We start from the raw sequence: 24,394 nt of genomic DNA on the forward strand, positions 1-24,394 counted from the left end.
GGCCCTGACACGAGAGAGATATTACTAGCCCAGGCTATCTCCCTACACTAATACGCAGTATACCAGGTCGAACTAGTCACATAGTTGCCCATAGTCCTGACTTTTCAAAAACAATCCTGGCTTTATCTGCCATGACTATAAAAGTGACTATTTTTGCTCTGGTTGGGGCACTCCTGGGGATCAACACCCATATTTGTCCAGCAGAGATGTTGGTTATTATGCTGTCTATGTATAAATGGTTGTTTATTGCCTTTAAAATGTTTTTACTTTTCAACTCAAGACTGACTTATCTCTTAAAGGGAGCCTGTCACCCCAGGCGTTTTTAACTAAAAGAGACACCTTGTGCAGCACTAATGCTGCATTCTGTCAAGGTGGCTCTTTTAGTTCGGGTCAGGGGGGCATGTCTTTTCCCCCCTGACACAAACGCCTCCCAGCCATCATTCAGGGCCTCCATGCGCCAGCTCCACTTCCTTCCTTGATGTCACCGGCGCCTGCGCTCTAAGTTTTTTTTTATGGCATGCGCAGTTTGTGCTGCCCTTCGACTCCCATCACATGATGGTAACTTACAGAGCAGGCGCCGGGGACGTTCAGGAAGGAAATGGAGGCGGCGCACGGAGGCCCTGAGTGACGGCTGGGAGGTGTTTGTGTCAGGGGGGAAAAGACATGCCCCCCTGACAAACTGCAGGTATGAGGGGCAAATTCTAAAAACGATTATTTCAGCGTTCACAGGGACCCGGACTAAAAGAGCCACCTTGACAGAATGCAGCATTAGTGCTGCACAAGGTGGCTCTTTTAGTTAAAAACGCCTGGGGGGGGGAGGTGACAGGTTCCCTTTAACCTCTCTCCCCAATGGGTTATGGATACGGTCTTACATGAAGATACATATAAGTATGTATGTATTTTTATATATATATATTATATAAATTAATATTATTCCTTTATCTGTGCCATTGCTAGAGATAAATACCTCTGTTTGAACACATGACTGGCTTTAAATTTCATATTGGCCTGTGTTTGTCCCCAAACTTTTTTCTTTTTCTTTTCTTTATTTTTTCTTCTAGGTGAATTCACATTAGCTGTTTCTACTGATTGTAGATGTATTGGTTTTTGATTCTATAGTTTTGTTATAAATGTTTGAGTTACATACTTGACTAAGCATTAGTATTCATTATTCATGAGATAGTGGTTTTGTTTTTGTTTCTGTTTTATAGAAAATCCATGAAAAAGGCCATAAAGGCCCAAAAGTTGGGATACTTTTTTATGTTTTGTTCATATTTCGGCTGTTAATTTTGCTTAATCAACAACGGACTGTGATAATTGAGTGCCAAAGGTTAGCTATTATTATTGATTTGTATATTTCCTTTGAAGCACGAACAGTAACCTTCAGTTACATCTCTGATTGAATTATTGTTTACTTTTTATTGGTCAGAATACAAACCACACGACTCCACAACACTAGTATGCAACCGTCATCTTTGACATCAAGATGGAGCCATATTGGGTACGATAGAAGTTGCACAGATCTTAAGGACAGAGGAGCCCAACACTTATGTGACAGGGTAAGTTTTAGATGTGCAGCTTAGGACCTTTAGCATCACATTGAAGAATACCAGAGTGACTGACACCATATACAGCAAGGTTTACCTGGAACACCATTTATATAGTAGAAAACTTGCATGGTGGTTAAAGTTTCTTACTTCAAGCATAAACTTGATAGTTACACTCAGTGTTGAAGCACAGAGCTTGGTAGTTTCTAATAGAAATAGGAAAAGTCTCATAATACAGTACTTACTGTAACTCACTCTGGCCGATAATCTTATCTCCCATTAGTAGTTGTTGGGCAAGCAGGTTACTCTCACAATTCAGGGCATCTTAGTGTAAACCATACCATAATAATGAATATCGCTAGTAAGTGGTCCAAAAACACATGCAATAGCTAGGGTCATTCATATTCTAGGAACACTGACTCCATCAAGTGTACCAGAAGTCTAGAACAAGTTCATGGCATTGGCGGCAATTCTCTACTGTGAATAACCGCCCTGTTAGATATTCTGGGCACCACTCTTCTTGGCAAGTCACCTCACTGCTCTAACTCAGGACAGGAGCACATTAACAGCTTGCAATTCGATTTTCTGGTCCCACCTTACAAAAACCCTTTACGGCACAATGCTTGGCTTCCACATGTTCTTATATTCTGACCCTGCCAACTTGCAATCACACCGGTACATGTTTTTCCACCTTAAATGCATCAAGTACAAAATTAAATATGGGTATATTTTTATTAAACACAGTATGAATAATGTTGTGGACCTGGTATTTTTATAAAGGGCCATATCAAAGACATAATACAGTTACTGCCTGTTTTTTAAGAGGTCTCTATTTAAATCATTTTGGTGTAATGCCACCATTAGAAGGTGCTAGATGGCACATGCCACAAGTATAACATAAAAGGAGCTTTTGTCATGTCGTGCATAGATATCAGTTACTTCACTGGCAGTCAGAATTCAAAAATACATTGTGTAGGAAGGGGGTCCATGGTTTAGACCCCAATCAGAACCTCCTTTACACCTAATGATTTGTTGTTGTTATTATTATTATTATTATTATTATTACTTTGTGATGTTGTGTTTGTTATCCCTGTGCTTGGAAATTAATGGTCCTGAACCACTAACTATGATATCACCTTGTCATCACCACATGAGAAAAAAAAATTACATTCATCATGCAGGCGCCGGCAGCAGCGCCTCAGCTGTACCATGACCGGATCTATAAGAACCATATTTTTATTTTATTTAGTATTATTAATTTCTGGAGAAAGAAAAAAAAGTCTTCCTCAAAATGGCTCCAGCCACGCCTGCGCAGTAGCATAATCCGGAACATGATAGATGCTACTGCACAGGCGCCACCGTCGGTACCATTTTTCTAGAGTTAAAAATGTATCTCCACCAAGATGGCTCTGACCACGCCTGCGCGGTAGCATCTATCGGCGATCTGCCGAATGAATGTAATTTTTTTCCCAAACAATAAGATATACAGTATATAAAATAGGGGGCAGGACACTGAGGGATCAGTGACCTGTCAGAAGCCATACAGATGAGTACCTAAGCAGACCACCACATGAAGACCCCCTCCCCCACAGGCTGCCTCGGAGTACAAGAATCTTATTAACTGAAAACTACAAATAAAGATTAAACAAAAACCACAAGACGGATTTCATCATCCAGGTATCATTGTAATCAGTATAATGGCACCGATCTGACCCTGTCTGTAGGCTACTCAGCACAATCAGGCTGGCAGGTTCCCTTTTATAGTCTGTCTGGAAAGTGTGGGCTACAGCGGCAGAGAAGTATGCATTAAAGGGAATCTGTCAGCAAGTTTTTGCTATGTAATCTGAGGACACCATGAGGTAGGGGTTAAAACACTGAACTCAGCTGTGTGTTGTTGTTTACTTAGACTGAAGCTTTAATCACCTTGTGATTGACATTGTTGTGACTAGCTGGCCTTGTGAGTCCTGGTTCGACCTCACCCCCTTTTGTGATAAGCACTTCACTGTCTATAGCTATGTACACTGAGAGCCTGGTGTGGGCTGGGTTAGATGTGGTGTGGGCAGGGTTAGCTTTCTCAGCTCTGCTGTATTGCTAAATCTAAAAACTCTGATTGTGTCAGAATCCAATAAACTGAGTGATACATCGTGGCCTTCAGGATCTATTTTCCTACATTATATCGTTCTCAGATGAAATAGCACAAAACTGCTGACAGATTCCCTTTAAGTAAAAATGATTTTAACTTCTCAGCTGCTCTGAATCAAAAAGTAATGGATCAAAACAATAAATAAGAGAGAGTGATCCAACTCCTCCAAGTTGAGGTAGCCAGTGAATCCTCAGCTTGGATGAAAACCCACTCATACTCAGTTGTAGCAATGGTAAAAGTGTTACACCCAACGGTGGCGCATATGAGTTTGTGGACCCACTCTTCCACAGGGCCGGGTCTGCCTAGGAAGGGGCTTAGCTAAGCGGCTACCAGGTGTTCACTGGAGCTCCCGATGGTGGAGACAGACTGGGCAGCAGGTATCCACCAGGTACCACTCCTAGGCAGAACCCGATACTGTAGCTGGTGAAGATCGTTAACATTGGTTAGGGCTATGTTCAGGCACACTGGTCTAGGATTGGCCACACCGGGACCAGGGGACTTCAGAAACAGGACTGGCCACTCCAGGACCAGGGGACTTTGGGAACAGGACTGACCACTCCTGGACCAGGGAACAACGTTCAGACACTAGTCACACTAAGACCAGGTGATAAGGTTCAAGGCAGTGGCCACATCAGGAGCAGGAATTCAGGTTCAGCACACTGGCCGCATCAGGACCAGGGGACCTCACAACTGAACTGGTAGAACACCAACTACCTAAAGACTCAACTCATTACTTGGTGACTCCCTACGGAACAGGAAGTCTTTTATATAAGATGCTTCCCAGCTATTGACTGGGAGCCATCTTGCAGGTGAACTTATTATGCTAAATGCCTAACAGCAACAGGCTAAGGGCATTCAGCAAAATGAGCATGCTTCCCCTTTAAGAGTAGAGATGAGCAAACATCATTGGCTCCCTCCATATTCAGCTAGCTATAGTGTTTACCGAAGAAGCTGCATCGGGAACCCAGATACTTGGAGCGCTCCAAATAATCAGCTTTTCGGCGCCTCTGCTGCATGTGTTGCATCTGTGTGACAGTCACAACACACAGGCTCTCCATGCATGTGTTGTGACTGTCACACAGCTACAACACATGCAGCTGCGGTGCCGAACAGCTGGTTATCGGGAGCTCTCCAGGTATCTGGGTTCCCAATGCAGCTTCTTTGGTAAGTGCTATAGCTTGCCAAATAAGGAGGAGCTGACGATGTATGCTCATCTCTATTTAAGAGCAGGGAAGTATGAGTGTGCGCACTAGATGCACTGCCTGGAGTTGCGGCAACACACAACCAGGAAGCATGCCAAGGACCACATGGAAGGGCCGGGGCGGTGAGTAAGCCAGCATCCCTGCATGGAAGGAGAATGGGACACCATGCAAGGGCGCCGGCAATAGTGCTACAAAAATATGGGGATATCCAACTGTTTTTTGGATAAAAAAATCAAAACAATTTTATTTGTAATTCAATAAAAACAGAACATTCCCAGTATTATAGAAAAAAACGTGAGACCTTTTCCAAAATGTTCTGTTTTTATTAAATTCTACTAATAACATTTTTTCAAATTTTTTTTATCCCAAAACAGATGGATATTCCTACCTTTTTCAATGGATCAAGGCACTCTCCAAACTGCATATGTCGATTATTAACGTCTGACATAAAATTACAAAAGGATCTGTAGAAGATCCCTGCAAGGGCAAACACAGATGAAGTTTAATGTTAATATATGTAGAGTAATGAACTGCAACAGGAGTAATCTTAAATGTAAATATATTAGAGATTACAGAACATGAGAAGGACTTCGGTATTGAGGTTACAAGTAAGATGAGCAGCGGTACGCAATGTGAATCAGCAGCTGCAAAAACAAACAAGATTTTAGAGTGTATAAAAAGATAAATAAAATCATGTGATCTCAATGTATTGTTACCCCTCTGTAAATCCTTTTTTTTGCTGTTTTTTGAATTTTTGGAGTATTTTTAAGTCCTTTTTTTGTGGGTTTGCTATTTAGTGATAGGACTCGCAAGCGTTAGGACCCTTGACGTGGGTTGCGAGCTTGCATATCTTGGCCAAAATATCGACTAATATCTCACATATTTTTGTATGTGCTTTCTGCACTTTATTTTTTCAGGGTGCAGCTGGGACCATTTGGTCTTGTAAGCTGTGGTGTCTGTTCTCACGGGATGCATTTGGTTAGCATGGGGTAGCCCGCCTGATCTAATAATATGGGCGTCACTAATAGGCTGTAAGCCAGATGCTGTGCATCCCCTGTATGTGTACAGCACCGCATACAAACCTCTGTTGTGCATTAATGTACCAAGCAACCACCCCCTCCATGGATTGGCAGGCTGAGATTGGTTGTCTCATCAGTATTACTGCACCTGTGTTGCCGCCATCTTAACTACATGGGGCCACTGCATCCTGATGGTGCATGTTTTGGGGGCCTGGGCAGGTAAACATCTCTGCCTTTTTTCTGCTGCCCTCTATAAATCCGTTGTAAGGCCACAACTTGGATACTGGATCCAATTTTGGCTCCACATTTTAAAAAAGATATTTGGAATTTAGAGTCAGTTTAAAGGTGGAAAATCTATTGTTACATTATAGGTATAAATACATATGTGGTCAATGTATAGCACTGGCACATGACATCACTTTCCAAGACTTTACAAAGGGCAATGGAACATTTGTTACACATGGAGAAAAGTCAATTCTGTCAGATAAATAAGAAAGGGTTCTTTACAGTTAGAGCAGTCAGACTGTGGAATGCCCGACCATAAGAAGTAATGGCAGACGCTATGGCAGCATTTAAAAAATGTCTGGATACTTTTTTAACAAAACATTACATTGTGAGTTATAAATAATCTAGCAATAGAAAATGTATACTTTTGAGAAAGAAAATGCCTGAAATGCAATTCCCTATAATATTATTTTGCAAGTAATTTCCTCTTTCTTTTTCCTTGTAAAATGCTAGATATAAGCCCAATCTCTGGATCTAAAAAGTAAAAAACCCTCCTGAAACACATGCACGTTTAATCTGTAATCTGCATTTCTTATGGTGCCTAAGGGAAGCCATAATGATAAGGTGAATTTCCAATAATGAAAGGGTTAATACCTGAGCCCGGTATCAGTAATAGCCCCTGTAGTAACCATGACAACTGTTAAAAGGTCATAAACATGTGTGATAAACAAGATTCCATAACAGAAGGGCTTGCTGCCACGATCAGCGCCATTACTAATGCGCCTGAGGATGTTGAGCTTATCCACCCCGTGTAATATGCTGACATTGGTATAATTTGGAGGTTCTAGCAGGGAAAGGGGATGTCTTCTTTAGACATGTCCAGAGCATGTGAAAGTAACAGAGCATGGCGGTCCCCAGAGCAGGATCCCCTTCTGTTACCCTCTACAAAGAGCTGCTCTCCTTTGTTAGTTCATGGACAGACCTATGACTTTCATGGGTGCTGTGTTGGGATGGGAAGGAGGATGGGTAGAGGTGGTATTTATACTATTAGGGGTTGTTCATATTGACCAATCCTTGTAACCGAGTGTCCAAATTCTTGAGACTTGGACCTGGATCTGTAAGGGAGAAATGATTCATCCACCTGGGAATCAGATAAGGCAAATTGGGTCTAGCCGCCGATGTGGTGACAGATATCGCAGCCGGATCTCTCCCACATCTGGTTTATCACATTTATAGTCTATATTTGTTATGTCATTCTCTTTAAATCTGGTAAAATATAAAAATTGTAAAATTCTGCCAGTCCATCTGTTATATCACACTAACTCTCTAAGCCAAAGGGAAGGACGATCCTCCAGCCTTGGTTCCCTAGAGGTTTCCTCCACAGGGGGTTTTCCTCTCCTGAGTGCTGGAGACTTTTCGTGAGTTGGGGCTTGTGCTATTTTTGGTGTCATGTAAATTTAAATAAAGTTGAGAATGTTTGACACCTAATTGCAACGCTTCGTGTATTTATTTTGTGCTTTTGTCTGATTCAGTTTGTTTGGAAGTCGGGGTCCATCACACATCACTGAGTCTGATGTCTGGACATTTGCCAGCTGTAGTTTTACCCCAGGGGTTGCCCTTACTCTGGGGAGTATGATGGATCAGAGAAGACAAGCATTACAGCACAGCACATGCGAGTGTGCACTCATCCTCAGAATAAGGACGGACTTATATTACAGGATTTCAAGCAGCTTCCTCGCCTCATTCACACAGTGAGTATTTGGGCAGTAATTTACATTATATTTGTCCTCTAAAAACCAGAGAGGAACAAACAGAGAAAAATAATAATGGAATCACTGAAACCTCTTCTGTGTTTTGAATTCACTCCTGGCGTCTGATATAAAAAACCGATGCAAAATATCGCCACGTAAAAGTGCCCTAAATCTGTAGTGACTGATTTGACAGTTTCAGTTGCAGTTAAAGCAGCAGAGGTTGGAAGTGTTAAAGGTGTTTCAAAAACCTCTGTCACCCGATCAGGGCTGCCACTAGGAATTTCAGGGCCACATAGTGGCAACATTTTTCGAGCCGCCTGGAGACTACGCCCAGGCTCCACCCTAGCTCTGCCTCTACCCCTTGAACATTCAACAGTCCCACCGCCTAATCTTGGGAAATCTCCACTTCTGCACTACATCCTCATCAATCACACATTCACATTTCCCATAGACCACAGATCACATACAAAGCCAGCAGGTTCTGTTTTGGCCAAAAGATTTCTTAAGCTGCCACCACAACAAGGTAGACTCTAGCAGACTTTTGGCAGGGCCCTACTATAACCTATTAAACATTTGTTAAAATATCCTGTACTATTTTTAGGTATGGTTCTATTTATTTTTCTTTAAGGGAATGAGTCACATACATTTTTTTAATATGAACAATAATACCACAAACAAGGGAGAAATACCGCCACGCCATGGACAGACCACATAATACCACCACATAATGACTGAATAATACCACATACAAGGGAGAAATACCGCCACAACATGGCCGGACCACATATTACTACCACATAGTGATCGAATAATACCACATACAGGAGAGAAATACTGCCACAACATGACCAGACCACATATTAAAGAAAAAAGAGAGAATGGAGGGAGAGAAAAAAAAAGTGTTTTGGCAATACTGGAGGAGAACCCACGCTGAAAAAAACCAAGGATAGAAATCCCCACAGCTTGTCTTACCTGTTGAGCTAATTTCACCGATGGACAAGAAAAGAAGAAGAAAGAATAATAATAAAGGAAAGTTATTTATATATAAACATGATTTATTAAAAAAGTATAAAATAAAAACAAAAATGAATAATTTAAAAAGGTAAAAAAATGGAATAATAATTGTAATAAAATTTTAATTTATCAATTTTAGAATTAATAGAATTAATAAAATTATGAATAAAATTACTGGGCTATCCGGCTCTTGGTTTCCAGAAACATTGGGTTGTCATTATGATTTAAAAAGAGAAAACACAGTAGTTAGACAATAAATGGCTTCACCCAACCACTAACCATGAGTGGAAAAAAAGTTTTGGTGTTATCATTCATATTCCCAGAAAAAAAGCCAAGAAAGTAAAAATTCTGCAGGGAATGTAAACTTTTGAGCACAACTGTATCACTTATCTTACACTATTTGCTATTGTAACATAGCGCCTACTACGTGTCTTGGGGAACACTCGCTTGGCACGGGATTAATGCACTCAGGCACGGTTTTCTATCAAAAACACAGTCTCTTAGGTTTATTTCGCACAACATAAACCACATCCACAGGAACTTAGTAACAGCTTGAACAGTATCTGGACATATTCAACTTTACCACAGTTCGTCTCTGACCCCGGTCAGCATAACACGAATCTCCATTCGTTACCTGCCATTGCCGCACAGGTTCTCGGATACCTCTCTTCCGCAGAGGTATCCTTCAGACATTCTCACTCTGACCCCGGTCAGTACAACACGGATCTCCATCCGTTCCACAGTCTGGTCTGTGCGAGGTCCAGAGCCCCGCCATGTGCTCTTCAGGGAGCCGACACTCCCAACACGTGGGGCTCTCCAGGACCTTCCAGCACAGACCATTCAGGTCCACACTCAGAGCCCATGTGACCAGACCTCAGTCACATTATATGGAACTAACCACTCCCCTAGATGGGAGTGTGTTTGGCTAGTCTGACCCTCCCATCTCTCAGAACTAGCGCTGCCAGCCTCCCTAGCTAAACAACACCATTCACATGTAGGACTACAGGTCCCAGAACACCATTGCTTCAGGCTGACAGTGCAGAGTGGCACCCTCTGCAACACACACACCGGCCATTCACCATAATGCCGGACTTTGACTCACCACCACACTTATATCTGCGATTATCATGCATTCTTATGGCCTCCATATGCCTCTATGCACACTCTGGGAAGCTCATACAGCGCCCCCTACCTACAACATAGGTCACTATACTACACTATGCATTACATTTTCCTCTTATCAACACACATCATACTTATATTGCTTACCAAAACCTGTCCTACCCCATGGGAACAGGCATGAAATATTCTTTTAATTTTTCGAAAGCCCTGAAATCTTGAGATTCGCCCTCTTACGTGTAACGTCAATGAGAGGTTTTGCAATCTGAGGAAAACCCTTGATATATTTCCTACAATAGTTGGTGAATCTCAGAAAACATTGCAAAGCTTTAAGATCTTGAGGTTGAACCCAATCAATTATGGCCTGGACCCACTTTCCCAGGGTCCATCTTAAACCCTTCTGCTGACAAAATTAACTCCAATAATGACATTTTCTGAACAGAAAAAAACACATTTTTCTAATTTCACAAAGAGTTCTTCCTCAACCTTCATAATATAATATGCACATGTTCCTGGTGAAAGTCCAAATCGTGTGAGAAAATTATAATATCATCTAGATAAATCACAACATATCTTCCAATGTAATCAGTGAAAATATAATTCGTAAAATTTTGAAAAACAGCCGGTACATTGGGTAATCCAATCGGCATGACAAGATTTTCAAATAGACCCTCAGACGTTAAGAACGCTGTCTTCCACTCATCATCCTTGCAGAAGCGTATCAAATTGTAAGTCCCTCTAAGATCAAGTTTGGAAAACGCTCTGGTCCCCAGAAGCTGAATATGTAGGTCAAGGATGAGAGGAAGCGGGTAATTATTTTTAACTGTGATTTTGTTTGGTTCTTGGAAATCGAGGCAAAGACGGAGACCCACATTTTTCTTGTTTACAAAGAGCAATCTGGCAGCTACAGGGGAGGAGGAAGGATGGATATGAGCCTTCTGTAACTTAATTTAACATACTCTTTCATGGCCCAGACAAAGTTTTTGGGATTTCAACTTTTTAGGCCCAGACAAATTGTAAAGGTGTGCTTTAGGTAATTTGGCATTAGGGACAAGATTAATAGCACAATCATAAAGGTTATGGGGAGGTAGTATCTTCTCCTCTTTTTCCAAGAACACATCTCCAAAGTCTTTCAGGTACCCCAGCTGACCTGTCAGACTAGCGGAGCATATTTGTACAGATTTCAGACATTTCCTGTAACAATTGGGGCTCCATTTAGCAATCTCCTTTTGACATCAATCAATAACTGGTTTGTGAATATGCCACCATGTATATGCCCTAGAATCAACTCAGCGGGTAAACTATCCAAAACAAGAGATGAATTCAGAGTGGAGTGCTCCCACTTGGAGCGTGAAATCCACCGTTGCCCTTTTGTCTAAATTCTGCGCTAACGGTGTCCTGTCAAGGGCGAAAATTTGAATGGGTCTTTCTAAATTAATTGTCCCTAATCCTATCTTCAGAACAAGTCTCAAATCAATAAAGTTAGCAGCAGACCCACAGTCAATAAGCATCAATGTTTATAACTTCTGGCTCTTGAAGGATAACTCCACATTTATCAGTACTTTATTCAGATGAAGAAAAAGGTACCTGAGAGTCTGGGTGACCTCCTGGGCTGTTACCCAGACCCCGAAGTTCTCCCGATGGTTTGACAATTTGGGCAATCCTTGAGAAAATGCCCAGAGAGACCACAGTACAGACAGAGTCCAACATCTTACACCTAAACAGAAAATGCCCTCTCGGCCAGCAGAGGGCATACCTCTAAGCCAAAAACATGAAAACCTATAAAGTCACACTAAGTTATGGAGCAGACAGATGTCAATAGATCCAATGACCATCAGGAATATTGGTTTAACCAAAGATCCACAACAGAGCGATAGAGGTATCAAAGACAGTGAAATAATTCTTATTAAAGTGTCAAATGCACAAAATTGTAATAAAAAGAGTCCAACATCTTGCCTACATTGTTTACTCCTTAACATGAAGACTGGCAACTCTAACTTCCATTGGCTCCACCTCCGGTAAATGCACCTGCTCTTATGGATTCTGCAGTCAATTTGTATGGTGCCTTGATCATGGCTCCCCCAGAGAACAAGGTGCATTTTGAAGGACCAGAGCATCCTTAAGAATTTCGGAAAGGCCTTTGTGGAACTGGCACCTGAGAGCTTCATCATTCCACAGAACTTCAGTGGACCACTGCTAGAACTCAGTGCAGTAGTCCTCAGCTGTGCGACCCCCCTGTGCTAGGTTCATGATCTTAGCCTCTGCGACCTGGATCCTGTTGGGTTCATCTTGGATGAGACCTAAACTGTCAAACAAGGCGTCAACCAAAGACCGTTCTGGCGCTTGTGGGGACAAGCAAAATTCCCAGGTCTGAGGGCCCCCCTGCAGTAAGGACATGATTATTCCCACTCACTGGAACTCATCCCATGACAACAGGGAATGCAGGGTAAAAAATGACCTCCAGCTCTCACTGAATACCCTAAAAACTGGTCTTTCTCTCCTGAAAATTTATCAGCGAGGGCAATTACAGGTTCAGGAGAGATCAACTGTACATCAAAGGGTACTGACTAGTGTTGAGCATTCCGATACCGCAAGTATCGGGTATCGGCCGATACTTGCGGTATCGGAATTCCGATACCGAGATCCGATACTTTTGTGGTATCGGGAATCGGTATCGGATCCATATTACTGTGTAAAATAAAGAATTAAAATAAAAAATATTGATATACTCACCTCTCCGGAGGCCCCTGGACATCACCGCTGGTAACCGGCAGCCTTCTTTGCTTAAAATGAGCGCGTTTAGGGCCTTCCATGATGTCACGGCTTCTGATTGGTCGCGTGCCGCTCATGTGACCGCCACGTGACCAATCACAAGCCGTGACGTCATTCTCAGGCCCTAAACTCCTCATCCGGAGAGGTGAGTATATCAATATTTTTTATTTTAATTCTTTATTTTACACAGTAATATGGATCCCAGGGCCTGAAAGAGAGTTTCCTCTCCTTCAGACCCTGGGAACCATCAGGATACCTTCCAATACTTGGTGTCCCATTGACTTGTATTGGTATTGAGTATCGGTATCGGCGATATCCGATACTTTTCGGGTATCTGTTGTGATCCTAATGGCAAAAGGATCTCAGGGTCTTAAGCAAAAGTCTGCAAACATAACAACTAGCTCTTAGGGAGGTGGTAACTGAGCTGACCACATACCTGATCCTAGCCCACAAATAATAGCAGCCGGGGAACGTGCCTACGTTGGTTCTAGACGTCTTGCGCCAGCCGGAGATCTAACTAACCCTTTCAGAGAAAATACAGACCTCGCTTGCCTCCAGAGAAATACCCCAAAGTAGATACAAGCCCCAACAAATAATAACGGTGAGGTAAGAGGAAGGGACAAACGTAAGTATGAACTAGATTCAGCAAAGAGAGGCCCACTAAATAATAGCAGAAATATCGAAAGAGGACTTATGTGGTCAGCGAAAAACCCTGCAAAAATATCCACGCTGAGTATCCAAGAACCCCCGTACCGACTAACGGCACGGGGGGAGAATATCAGCACCCCAAGAGCTTCCAGCAAAATCAGGAATCACATTATGAACAAGCTGGACAAAAAACAGTGTAATATAAACAAACAAAAAACAAGAAAGCAGGACTTAGCTTATGTTGCAAAAATCAGGACCAGCAGACAAGAGCAAACAGACTAGGACTGATTACATGGGTGCCAGGCACTGAACTAAGATTCCAGGAAGTTTAAATAGAAACACCCAGAGTCTTAACGAACAGGTGACTACCAAACTGAGGAAAGAGAATCAAGAGCCATACCGCGAGTGACCAAAAGAGGGAGCCCAAAAGTACAGTTCATAACAGGTATCGGCCGATACTATCCGATACCGATACTTTCAAGTATCGGACGGTATCGCTCAACACTAGTACTGACATCACACCCACTGCCAGCAGTAAAGGACTATAGGAAGTATTCATAAAATTAATTCTCACACCCTGCAACTGATATTCTGATGACTCCAGACTCTGGCATTGTTTATGTTTGAAACTCTTTGTGGAAGAAAGAGTATAAGTACCGTATAAAACATATTTTGATCTTTATTTAGTAAATATTAAAAAAAGAAACCATATAGAATATACAAATGTAATATCAGAGGCTGAAATGCCATATATTAGTTGCAGGAGAGCATGTTACTTATTTTGCTCTGTTTAAAATCCTATTATATGTCCATCATACTGGAATACGTGTAGGTTGAACATTAATCTAAGGCTGGTTTCACACTTGCGTTTTGATCTGCAGCGTTTTAAAAAAAAACGCATGTGGTGAAAAAACGCATGTAAACGTGGCAAAAGCAGCGTTTTTTAGATGCATGCGTTTTTAAATGCAGAAAAAAAAACGCGGCGTTTTGCGGCGTTTACATGCGTTTTTCCTGCGTTTGCGGTTTTTAAACGCATGCTGAGAAGTGTGTGACAGCTGCCAATCATCAAAATCAACTAGAAAACCCACTAAAAACAGAAATAGCTAGGGTTAGGGTTAGGGTTAGGATCCCTATGAACCCTAGGGATTCTAACCCTAACCCTAACCCTACCCCTAACTCTAACCCTAACCCTAGGGATCCTAACCCTAACCCTAACCCTAACCCTAGGGATCCTAACCCTAACCCTAACCCTAGGGATCCTAACCCTAACCCTAACCCTAGGGATCCTAACCCTAACCCTAACCCTAAGGGTTAGGATCGTAACCCTAACCCTAAGGGTTAGGGTTAGGATCCCTAGGGTTAGGGTTAGGTTTAGGATCCCTAGGGTTACTAGGGATCCTAACCTAAGGGTTAGGGTTAGGGTTAGGATCCCTAGTAACCCTAGGGTTAGGGTTAGGTTTAGGGTTTTCTTGTTTTTTCTTGTGTTTAGGGTTAGGGTTAGGGTTTTCTTGTTTTTTCTTGTGTTTAGGGTTAGGGTTAGGGTTTTCTTGTTTTTTCTTGTTTTTTCTTGTGTTTTTCTATAAAAACGCATGCGTTTTTAACGCAAGCAAACGCATGTGCTTAAAAACGCATGCGTTTACATAGACAGCAATGCATTTTTTTGCCGCAAATAAACGCATGCGTTTTTTGCGGCAAAAAAACGCCGCTAGAAATTACTACATGTTGCATTTCTGCAAATGAATGCACGCGTCAAAAAACGCATGCGTTGCCGAAAACGCACGCTAAAAAACGCATGCGTTTTTTAATGTTAAGTATAGAAAAAAAAACGCATGCGTTTTTTAGCGCTAAAACGCTGCAGATCAAAACGCAAGTGTGAAACCAGCCTAAGTACAAAATAGTGCATATAGTATAAAGTGCTGCTTAATAGGGTGCATGTACAGTACAATATAATAATGGTAGTAGGACAAACATAATAGTACAGGGTATAGTAAAGGTGCTCCCGCTGCCCCATCGCACATTTCATGTGGTCACATCCTCACACGCCAGTTAAAATCTTTCAATCTATTGTATGTTATCCATAAAGTTTATTACCATGGCTCACTGTCTGGTACAGTCATCAGTACCATCTTGGCTCACTTTTTCTTGCTCACTGAGGTTAGTGATAACATATCCATCTGTGTATGGCACAAAAAATATTGAATACACGTCATAACGAGATAGGCCAGTATTATTATAGACATTTTTATAGATTGACTTTTACTTTCCTGCCTTCCAAAGCAAAATGAAGATTTCTTACCCAATGTATCATGTGTCATTCAAGGGCAGAGGCCCTCCTTTATTGTTGGTTGTGTTAATTTCCTACAAAAAGTAACATCCTTAAAAATGTATTGTGTCCTATAGTTTTCCTACAAAATGTAACCTACAAAAAAATATGAGAATTTACAATAGTTTACAAATGCCTTCTTTATCATTGATGACTAAGATTTGTGTCCTATATAGTAAATTCTTGGTTTTCAATTGCTGTTAGATTGTAAAACTAAATCTTTATTCCATACAAAGTGTGAATTGGGTAAGGGAGATGTTTTATAATACGTGGTTTTATCCATTTCTGTTCTAGGAGTCAGATTATACATCTTTACATAGTATTCAGTCTAATTGGAAAGGTGTTTTTTTTTAACATAAGCTCTGAGATCTAAACATTACTCATGTGGAAACAGACATCTTTGGCTTATCTAGACCTTTACTTGTTCCCCAGTCCCCTGTGGTTTGATTATTAAATACACAAAACATTTAGAATATGCAGAAACCTTAACTACAGCTGGCTGTGCGCTTGGACTACTTCCAGAGTTTGATTAATAATTGTAAGTTACATTATGGAGAGGCAAAGCAAGGGATCTGGAAGGTGGTCATTGAGGGGGCAAAATCCTCAAACTTGGCAACGTTCCTAGGATAATGTAAACGTGTCTTTGAAACTAAAGCCAAATGATGCTCTGAGCCTATCTTTATCATGTAGCCAAATTATTTTACACACATTTTGCAGTTATTTGTGTGAGCCCTGCACACAGCACACAGCAGAGACATGTCTATTTTCATAAATACTTGTTTTCTCCATGAAAGATCAATTCTGGAACATCTTTTCTTACATTGTGCCGTTCCACTCTTATTCATCCTAGAAATGTATGAATTAACTGGCAAATGAGTGTAAGCATTTCTGTTGTCAAATAGGTGTGTCCCTACATAGTCTATTGCTGTCAGCAGGGTTTGGACAATACCAAAGTATGTACACGTGAGCAGGTTGTGGGATGCAGTAACAGATCGGAGGCAGAGCAAGGGTTAACAAGTTTAATAACAGGGGAATATTCCACGCAGGGGGCAATGGGTTAAACAGGGGAACAAACGGTTCAATTTGCAAAATATATGCAGAGTTCAAAAAGAAAGGATCAATTAACGCCAGTTCTTGTGAAACACTTGTATCAGAAGTTCCACAAACTGTGACTCCTGCTGGGAAGTCAATGGCATCGGCAACGGCTGACGCGGTTTCTTTTCCTATGGGGTCCTATGGGCATCACTGCCCCGTCTTCTGGCAGCAGCAGTTGGTCTCCGGTACCTTCCGCTGAGCCTAGTCTATGTACTGCAGTGGCTGACAAGGGTACGGGCCACAGTCCTATACGAGCGCAACGTGGCTCTGCAAATATACACAGCTGAAGTCATGGTCTCCCGTGAGCGGGAAAGTATGAGCTGGTAAGGTGGGTTGCGCAAGTCTATCCAGTACTCGGTTCTCTCTTTGCGGCACGTGCGGTGTACTCACGGTCATGAAGCACATGGCACCTTGATCTCTGTCAGCTACTGGGCGCGCTGCACTCTTCTCTCTATGCTGCACGCTGCACTCTTCTCTCTATGCTGCGCGCTGCTCTCTTCTCTCTATGATGTGCGCTGCCTGTTCCTACTGAGACTGAAGCACTGACAACCACTGGCGCGCTGCTTCTCCGGCAGGGTGTTGCACCCAATCTCTCTCTGGCAGCACGATCATAGTACTCACCTGCCCGAAACGTTTCACACCTCACTCCGTGGTGACCAACGGGCACCCGGAACGACTCTCCTCACAGTCTCTGTAAGTGGCAGCAGGGATAATAAAGCATGGGCCTGCGCTGTACGGATGCTCCGTGGTCGCAGCACTCACTGGTCCCTGCTGTGCATTATCTGTTCTTGCCAAGTCTTTCTCAGAGTTGCTGCTGGGTCCACGGCTCTCCTCAGCGCAGCGGTCCCTCTCTCTGGACTGCTGCAGAATGGCCGGCTTCTTTCCTGGCAGCGGTCTCTCTGTAGATGGTGGGGCCCTGTTGCAGCGCCGGTGCTCAGTGGGGAGGGGAAGCGGAGTGCGCCGCTCGCCTGACTGCGCACTGCCCTCCATTTGCTCCAAACTGCTCTGCTGCTCACACTTTCTCCTCTTATTCCCCCCCACTGTCAGGACGAAGGTCCCGCTCACTATTGCTTCTCACTGGAACAGGAGATGCACCCTTTTCAGTTCCTGACCCAGCACGCAGGTACAATACAGAATCTCAGATACAGATATCATAATATAAAGAAAATGTAATCCTGGGTTTTTCAACCAGGATTAATGTGGGTAAATACCCAATGGAGCTCCTAAATAGCATCAATACACAGAGAAATATGGAGCATATCAACCGCAAAACACTTGAGTAATAATTAAAAATTAGAAGTTTAATAGCAACAATAAATAATGACAAACAGTAAATCACATAAAACACAAAGCACATCAGAGCTATCTGAGTACAGATCAGGGTGCACCAAAAAAATGGTGTTACATCACGGACATAAGGGCCATAGTATAACCAATCGTATAATCAGAAAACCCCACTAAATTATGTACAATTACAATGTCAGAATTTTTTTTGGGGTATCATTAGGGGGTAACAAAAACCCTATTGCCACATAGGTAGCGCTAGATACAACATCATAACATCTCTTTTTAAGTAAAAGTCAGTGACTGCTCAAGCACCCTATCTACATAGCAAAAAAAAGGCAGAGTAATCCCTTAGTGGCTCTTACCCATGTCTATGTCCATGTCTGTGAATGAAAGCACACGCCCCAATGCGCGTTTCACTTCAGCTTCCTCAGGGACCCTGCCTGGCTCTGCAAGAGTGGCGTGATCTCCTCGAGTGAGCAGTCCACCAAGTCGTCATATTCACCAACCATAAATACCTAGCCTACCTCCAGTCTGCACAGAGGCTGAATCTATGCCAGGCCAGGTGTTCCTTGTTCTTTGCTCGATTCGACTTCCTTCTTCACTTCCGCCCTGTCAGCAAGAATGTCAAGGCTGATGCACTCTCTAGGGCCTTTCTGCCTCCCGACTTGGAGGAAGAGCCTCAACACATCATCGAGCCATTCAGGATGGTGTCAGTAGCCTCAATCAATCTGTCTCAGGTTCCTCCTAGAAAGACTTTGGTATCCACTGACACCTTTTTGGAGGAATTCTCTAAAGTATGGAGAGACACCAAGACCATTCTAGAGAAGACATCGCAGCGTTTGAAGAAACATACTGACAAGAGATGCCTGGATGCTCTGACCTTTCAGCCTGGGGATAAAGTGTGGCTCTCCTCCAAGTACATCCATATGAAGATGCCATCCTACAAATTGGAACCTCGCTTCATTGGTACCTTTGACGTCTTAAAGCAAATTAATGCTGTATCTTACAAATTGAAATTGCCTGCTTCTTTGCGTGTGCCTAATTCCATGTTTCCCTCCTCAAACCAGTAATCTTCAGCTCTTTCTTTAAGGACCTGGGTACCACTCCCGATCTTGTCAGTGAGGAGGAAGTCTTTGAGATAGAGAATATTTTGGCCACCAAAAGGGTAAGAGGAAAGATCTTTTTCTTAGTAGATTGGAAAGGCTTCGGTCCTGAGGATAGGTTGTGGGAGCCCAAAGAGAATATCCAGGACCCTCTCCTTCTGGAGAGATTTTTTGCAGGCTTGAAGAAAAGGGGCATACGGGGGGGTACTGTAGCATCAGCACCCCAGCTCAGGTCCGGTTCCTGCTCCCGGTCCGCTCCCTGCTACCTGTCAGAGGTCTTCTCCGGGGTTTCCGGCTCTGGTCCCATGTGTCCCTCCCCCTGAGAGCTTCGCTACCCGCAATACCTGCCACTTCACCTGTTCTGCTGGGTAAGCTTCCACATGTTCGGGGTCTAACTGAAGGTAGCACCGGCGTCCCTCGGGCATCCCAATCCGACCTTGTTTGAGGGGTCTTATTATGGGTGTCTTGGGCTCGCATAGTCACGCCCCCTTCGGAGCCCCCTGGACAGTGGTCCCGTGGTTCCACAAAATTGCAATAAACGAATGTACACTGCAATATCTGTGCCTCCGTTTCCATTCGTTACACTAATTAACATTACCCTTATTGCCATTAGATGCCAATAGATGCATCAATTCTTGGGTGACTGTGGGCTTGTATTTGTAGGCTGGGAATGGCCCAATATCCTTCCCAGCCTGATAATATCAGTCCCAGCTTTCTGCTTTATCTTAGCTGGTTATCAAAAATAGGGGGGCCCTACGTCATTTTTTAAATTACTCATTTATTAAAGCCAGACTGTCATGTCGGACGCTGTTCACACTAGGGCGTCCGACAGACAGCAGTAATTCCTCATTTGTTCACTATATGCTCAGTGGTGCCGGTAAGATTTGATCCAGATTATCCGGGGTTAATCTGGCTGGTACTCGGGTTGAGGGCTGAGTCACGCCCACTGCCTTTAAATAGTTTTGCTGGGCTTTGGGCGTCGCCGATTATAGCTTCTGTCGTGTGCTGGGTTATCTTGGTCTGGAGTGGTGGTCTAGGAGTAGGAGTTTCATATCCGGTGGTGTATTTCCCTTTGTCATATTTTCTCCTTCCTTTATTTGTATTGTTTTGCCCTGTGCACTTATAGTGTATTCCTGTGTGACTGCGGCGTGGTGCATATTTTCCGTTATCCTTGTCTGTGCTAACTGTGGGTATTGGTGTGTGGTCTCTTCACTGGGTGGTGGGTGGTGGTTTCAGCCTAGGGTTGAAACAGGAGACAGGGAGAGGGTGGAGGCCCAGACATGCACACCATCAGTGTAAACTCTGGGAGAGGGTCAGTCAGGGTTTCCCAGAGTTGAGGGAAATCGCAGGGGCCTGGGTTATTAGCTCTTGCCTACCTAGGCTTCCCGTGACACAGACTAAAAACAACTGGCGTAAACGCCCGTGCTTTGTTAAACTGTGGATTCTATCAATCCCATCCACTGAGCTTGTATTGTACAATGCAGCATTTTGGACACAGCAAAAATACACTGTGCCGAGAAGGCTAGTATTGATGATCAAGGGCAGGCAGCCTAAGGGGTGGAGGAGATGGTTTTTTTCTATTTTTAGTTTTGCCTTATATACAATACATTATACAGGAAATACTGTTTCCTAACATTTTTTCCTATAACATTAATTTTATCTTTGGTTTTGTATGTTTTATTGTCAGTCAGTAAAAATGGTGTAATTCTCTAACAATATTGTTCCCAACAGCGACCTGGGAGTCAGAAATGCGCCCTCCCCATGCTGTTACATTCCATTTGAGAGCTGTTTCCATTCATTTCACAATTTTCCTGCCTCCTCAGTCCCCTTTTTCTTTACTTCCGGAAAAATGCTTGAGTTTCCCATTGTCTTTCATAATACTCGGTACTCAATCAAGCCCGTCCGAGTGTTTGACCTCTTTAATTTGAGTACTTAGGACTCGAATACTTTAGTGAGTGATCATCACTAATAAAAACTAATAAAAATGTATAAGAGAAATGTGATTTATTAACTATGTTATGTGGTATTTTTTTCACCCCTTGTGACAAGCACCATACATGTATGAAGCATGTGAGGTGTGGGTATTTGGAACGGGCTCATGAACTGAGCTCACACCATAACTAAAATATGCTGTGTTAGGGGGAGACACAGACAGGAGACGGTTGCTGTGCAGGAACACCATATAGGTCCTTTCTAGTGCAGTATGCCTGCAACAGAAGTGGTTTACTGCTTTGGAGGTAGAAGTGGGCCCTTATTCTTGGGCCCTTGTGCTGCTGCACAGGTGGCACCAATGGTGTGTCCAGTACGCCCTTGGGTTATGTGACAGCCGCTGCTTCTAATAGCAGCAATAGATGATCTCCAGTCACTGCTCGTAACTCCTTAAGTGCCTCTGTCAATGTCTAACAGCAGCATTTAAGACTCGTGGTACAGGGATTACGCCATTCCATGTGCCAGTTGACCCACCCATAATATGGTGGCGGGGTGCTGATGGGGGAGACTACAGAAGTTTCCATACCTGCCATGACAGTGCTCCTGTTAAGACAAACTTGTGTTTGGTCTTACTAAAAGACTGCTTTCACTGTATATTCCAATACATTTGTATTGAATTATATAGAACAAGCGATCAAATGATTGCAAGTAACCTAAAGGGTGCTAAAAGAAAGTAAAAAGAAAAAAAAAGTTTCTTAAAATTCAAATTATTTTCCTTTTCCCCTATTATAAATAATTTAAAATGAACCTGTCACCAGGTTTGGCCGATACGAGTTACGGCCACCTCTTTTCAGGGATTATATACAGCATTCTATAATGCTGTAGAAAAGCTGCCAATCCGACCTGTAAGAGAAGAAAAATAACTTTTATTATACTCACACCGGGAGGGGGGGGGGGGTTTAGGTTGGCGAGTATTTTTCACCAATTAAGATTGCTTTTTGCTGGGAATGATTGCTTTTTTTGTATAACACTTCTGGGAAAATACTAAATTTTTGGAATTTAAATTTTTTTCATTACACAAAATTTACGGAATGGATTAAATAAGTTTATGTTAAGGTTGGAATTCTCGGTGATATTGAATATGTTTATTTAAAAAAAATAAATAATATATATATTTAATTATATAATAATTGTAGCTGAATCAGCCTAATTTCATTGTTTACTAGTAACTAAATTCTGATTTTCTTTTGAAATACACATGTACAGTGCCTTGCGAAAGTATTCGGCCCCCTGGAACTTTTCAACCTTTTCCCACATATCATGCTTCTAACATAAAGATACCAAATGTAAATTATTTTTGGTGAAGAATCAACAACAAGTGGAACACAATTGTGAAGTTGAACGAAATTTATTGGCTATTTTACATTTTTGGGGAAATTCAAAAACTGAAAAGTGGGGCGTGCAATATTATTCGGCCCCTTTAACCAGAGGTGTATCTAGGGTTTCTGGCACCCGAGGCAAGAATTCATTTTGGCGCCCCCTCCCCCCAACCAAGGACATATGCGATTTGCACACTTAGTCATGTACTGACGAACTCCTCTCCCTAATGCTCTCAATGATCAGTGAAAAACAGAGAAGCAGAAAGAGAAGCTTGTTGTCACAGGACCATAAGTATGAAAATCGCATATGAGCGAAGTGTCCATGTGACGACTACTGGAACCTGCAGAGCTGAATCCTGACATCACAAACTTCTGAATTCTCACAACGAATGCACTGCACACTTTTAGGATTCTCCCTTGCTGGTAGACGGTCATGTCAGCACAAGCATGAGATTTGTATACTTCTGACCACATTCCAACTAGGCGTGCCCGGCCTCGCTCAGTTCATTATCATTGAGTGAGGCCACACATGTCTAGTCAGCACATGACCGCATGTATGTAAATCGCCAGCACGAGAGAATCCTGACAGTGTGCAGTGCGTACTGTGAGAACTCAGAAGTCTGCAGTCACAAAGAATGACTGCAGACTCATCACAAACCTGGACATCCCCTTTAATGCTCCTAACATAAATAAAAACATGAGAATTAGTCAGTATCACAAATAAAATTTTCATCCAGGTACCTTATAGATGACGTCGCCTCTGGAGTCGTTCTCCTTGTTTTCTTCATCTTGTCCAGATCGCATGATGCGTTTTCTCATCCACAGCTCGTCTGTTATGGACCTGGTGGTTAGGAGCACCTGGAATGACCTGATGGTTAGACTAGAAGACAGGACAAGCTCTGGGAAGTGGGAGCTCTGCTGACCGCAAACCCTAATCCTATCACACACACTAGAAATAGCCGTGGAGCGTACCTAACTCTCCCTAGACGCCTCTTCACAGCCTAAGAGCTAACTACCCCTAAAGATAGGAAATAAAGCCTTACCTTGCCTCAGAGAAATTCCCCAAAGGAAAAGGCAGCCCCCCACAAATATTGACTGTGAGTTAAGTGGAAAGTCACAAACACAGGAATGAAACAGGTTTTAGCAAAGGAGGCCAGTCTTCACTAAATAGACAGAGGATAGAAAAGGGATCTATGCGGTCAGCACAAAAAACTACAAAAAAACACACAGAGTGTGCAAAAAGACCCCCGCACCGACTCACGGTGTGGAGGTGCCACTCTGCACCCCAGAGCTTCCAGCTAGCAAGGCAATATCATGATAGCAAGCTGGACTAGAACTTAGCAAGTACTAAGAAACATATTCAGTACGCAATGAACAACAAATGAACTAGCAGGGACTTAGCTTCTGCTGGAGTAGACAGGTCATCAGAAAGATCCAAGAGAGATCTGAACCAGTACTGAGACATTGACAGCTGGCATGAAGTAACGATCTGAGTGGAGTTAAATAGAGAAGCCAGCCTAGCAATAAACGAGGGCAGCTGAGGAAGCCAACCTCAAGAACCAGCAGTTCCACTCAAAGCCACCAGAGGGAGTCCACGGACAGAACTCACCGAAGTACCATTCATGACCACAGGAGGGAGTCCGAGAACGGAATTCACAACACTCGTCGCTGCAGACTTCCATCTTCTCCGCTCTTTTGCAGAAAATCTCCACATGATGCCCTTAAAGATACAAGTGTCATTAAAGTGCCCCTGAATAAAAAATTGCCCCATCCCCAAATTCTCCCCACACATAATAAATCCCCCTATCCCCACTCAAATTGTCCACACACATATTATT

General features: G+C 42.8%; 1 long non-coding RNA gene across 1 annotated transcript in view; it reads right to left on the bottom strand.

The window, feature by feature from the left end:
- The window catches only part of LOC143785700 (uncharacterized), a 53,877-nt gene extending 30,549 nt beyond the window's left edge, over positions 1-23,328 (bottom strand). Inside the window, exons 1-2 of the long non-coding RNA XR_013218053.1 lie at positions 23,298-23,328; positions 15,532-15,614 (exon numbers count right to left, since the gene is read on the bottom strand). This is a non-coding gene — a long non-coding RNA (uncharacterized LOC143785700). The remainder of the gene's footprint in view (positions 1-15,531; positions 15,615-23,297) is intronic.
- Positions 23,329-24,394: the final 1,066 nt, after the last annotated feature.

This window comes from Ranitomeya variabilis, chromosome 7, assembly GCF_051348905.1.
Source record: "Ranitomeya variabilis isolate aRanVar5 chromosome 7, aRanVar5.hap1, whole genome shotgun sequence".
NCBI classification, from domain to species: domain Eukaryota; kingdom Metazoa; phylum Chordata; class Amphibia; order Anura; family Dendrobatidae; genus Ranitomeya; species Ranitomeya variabilis.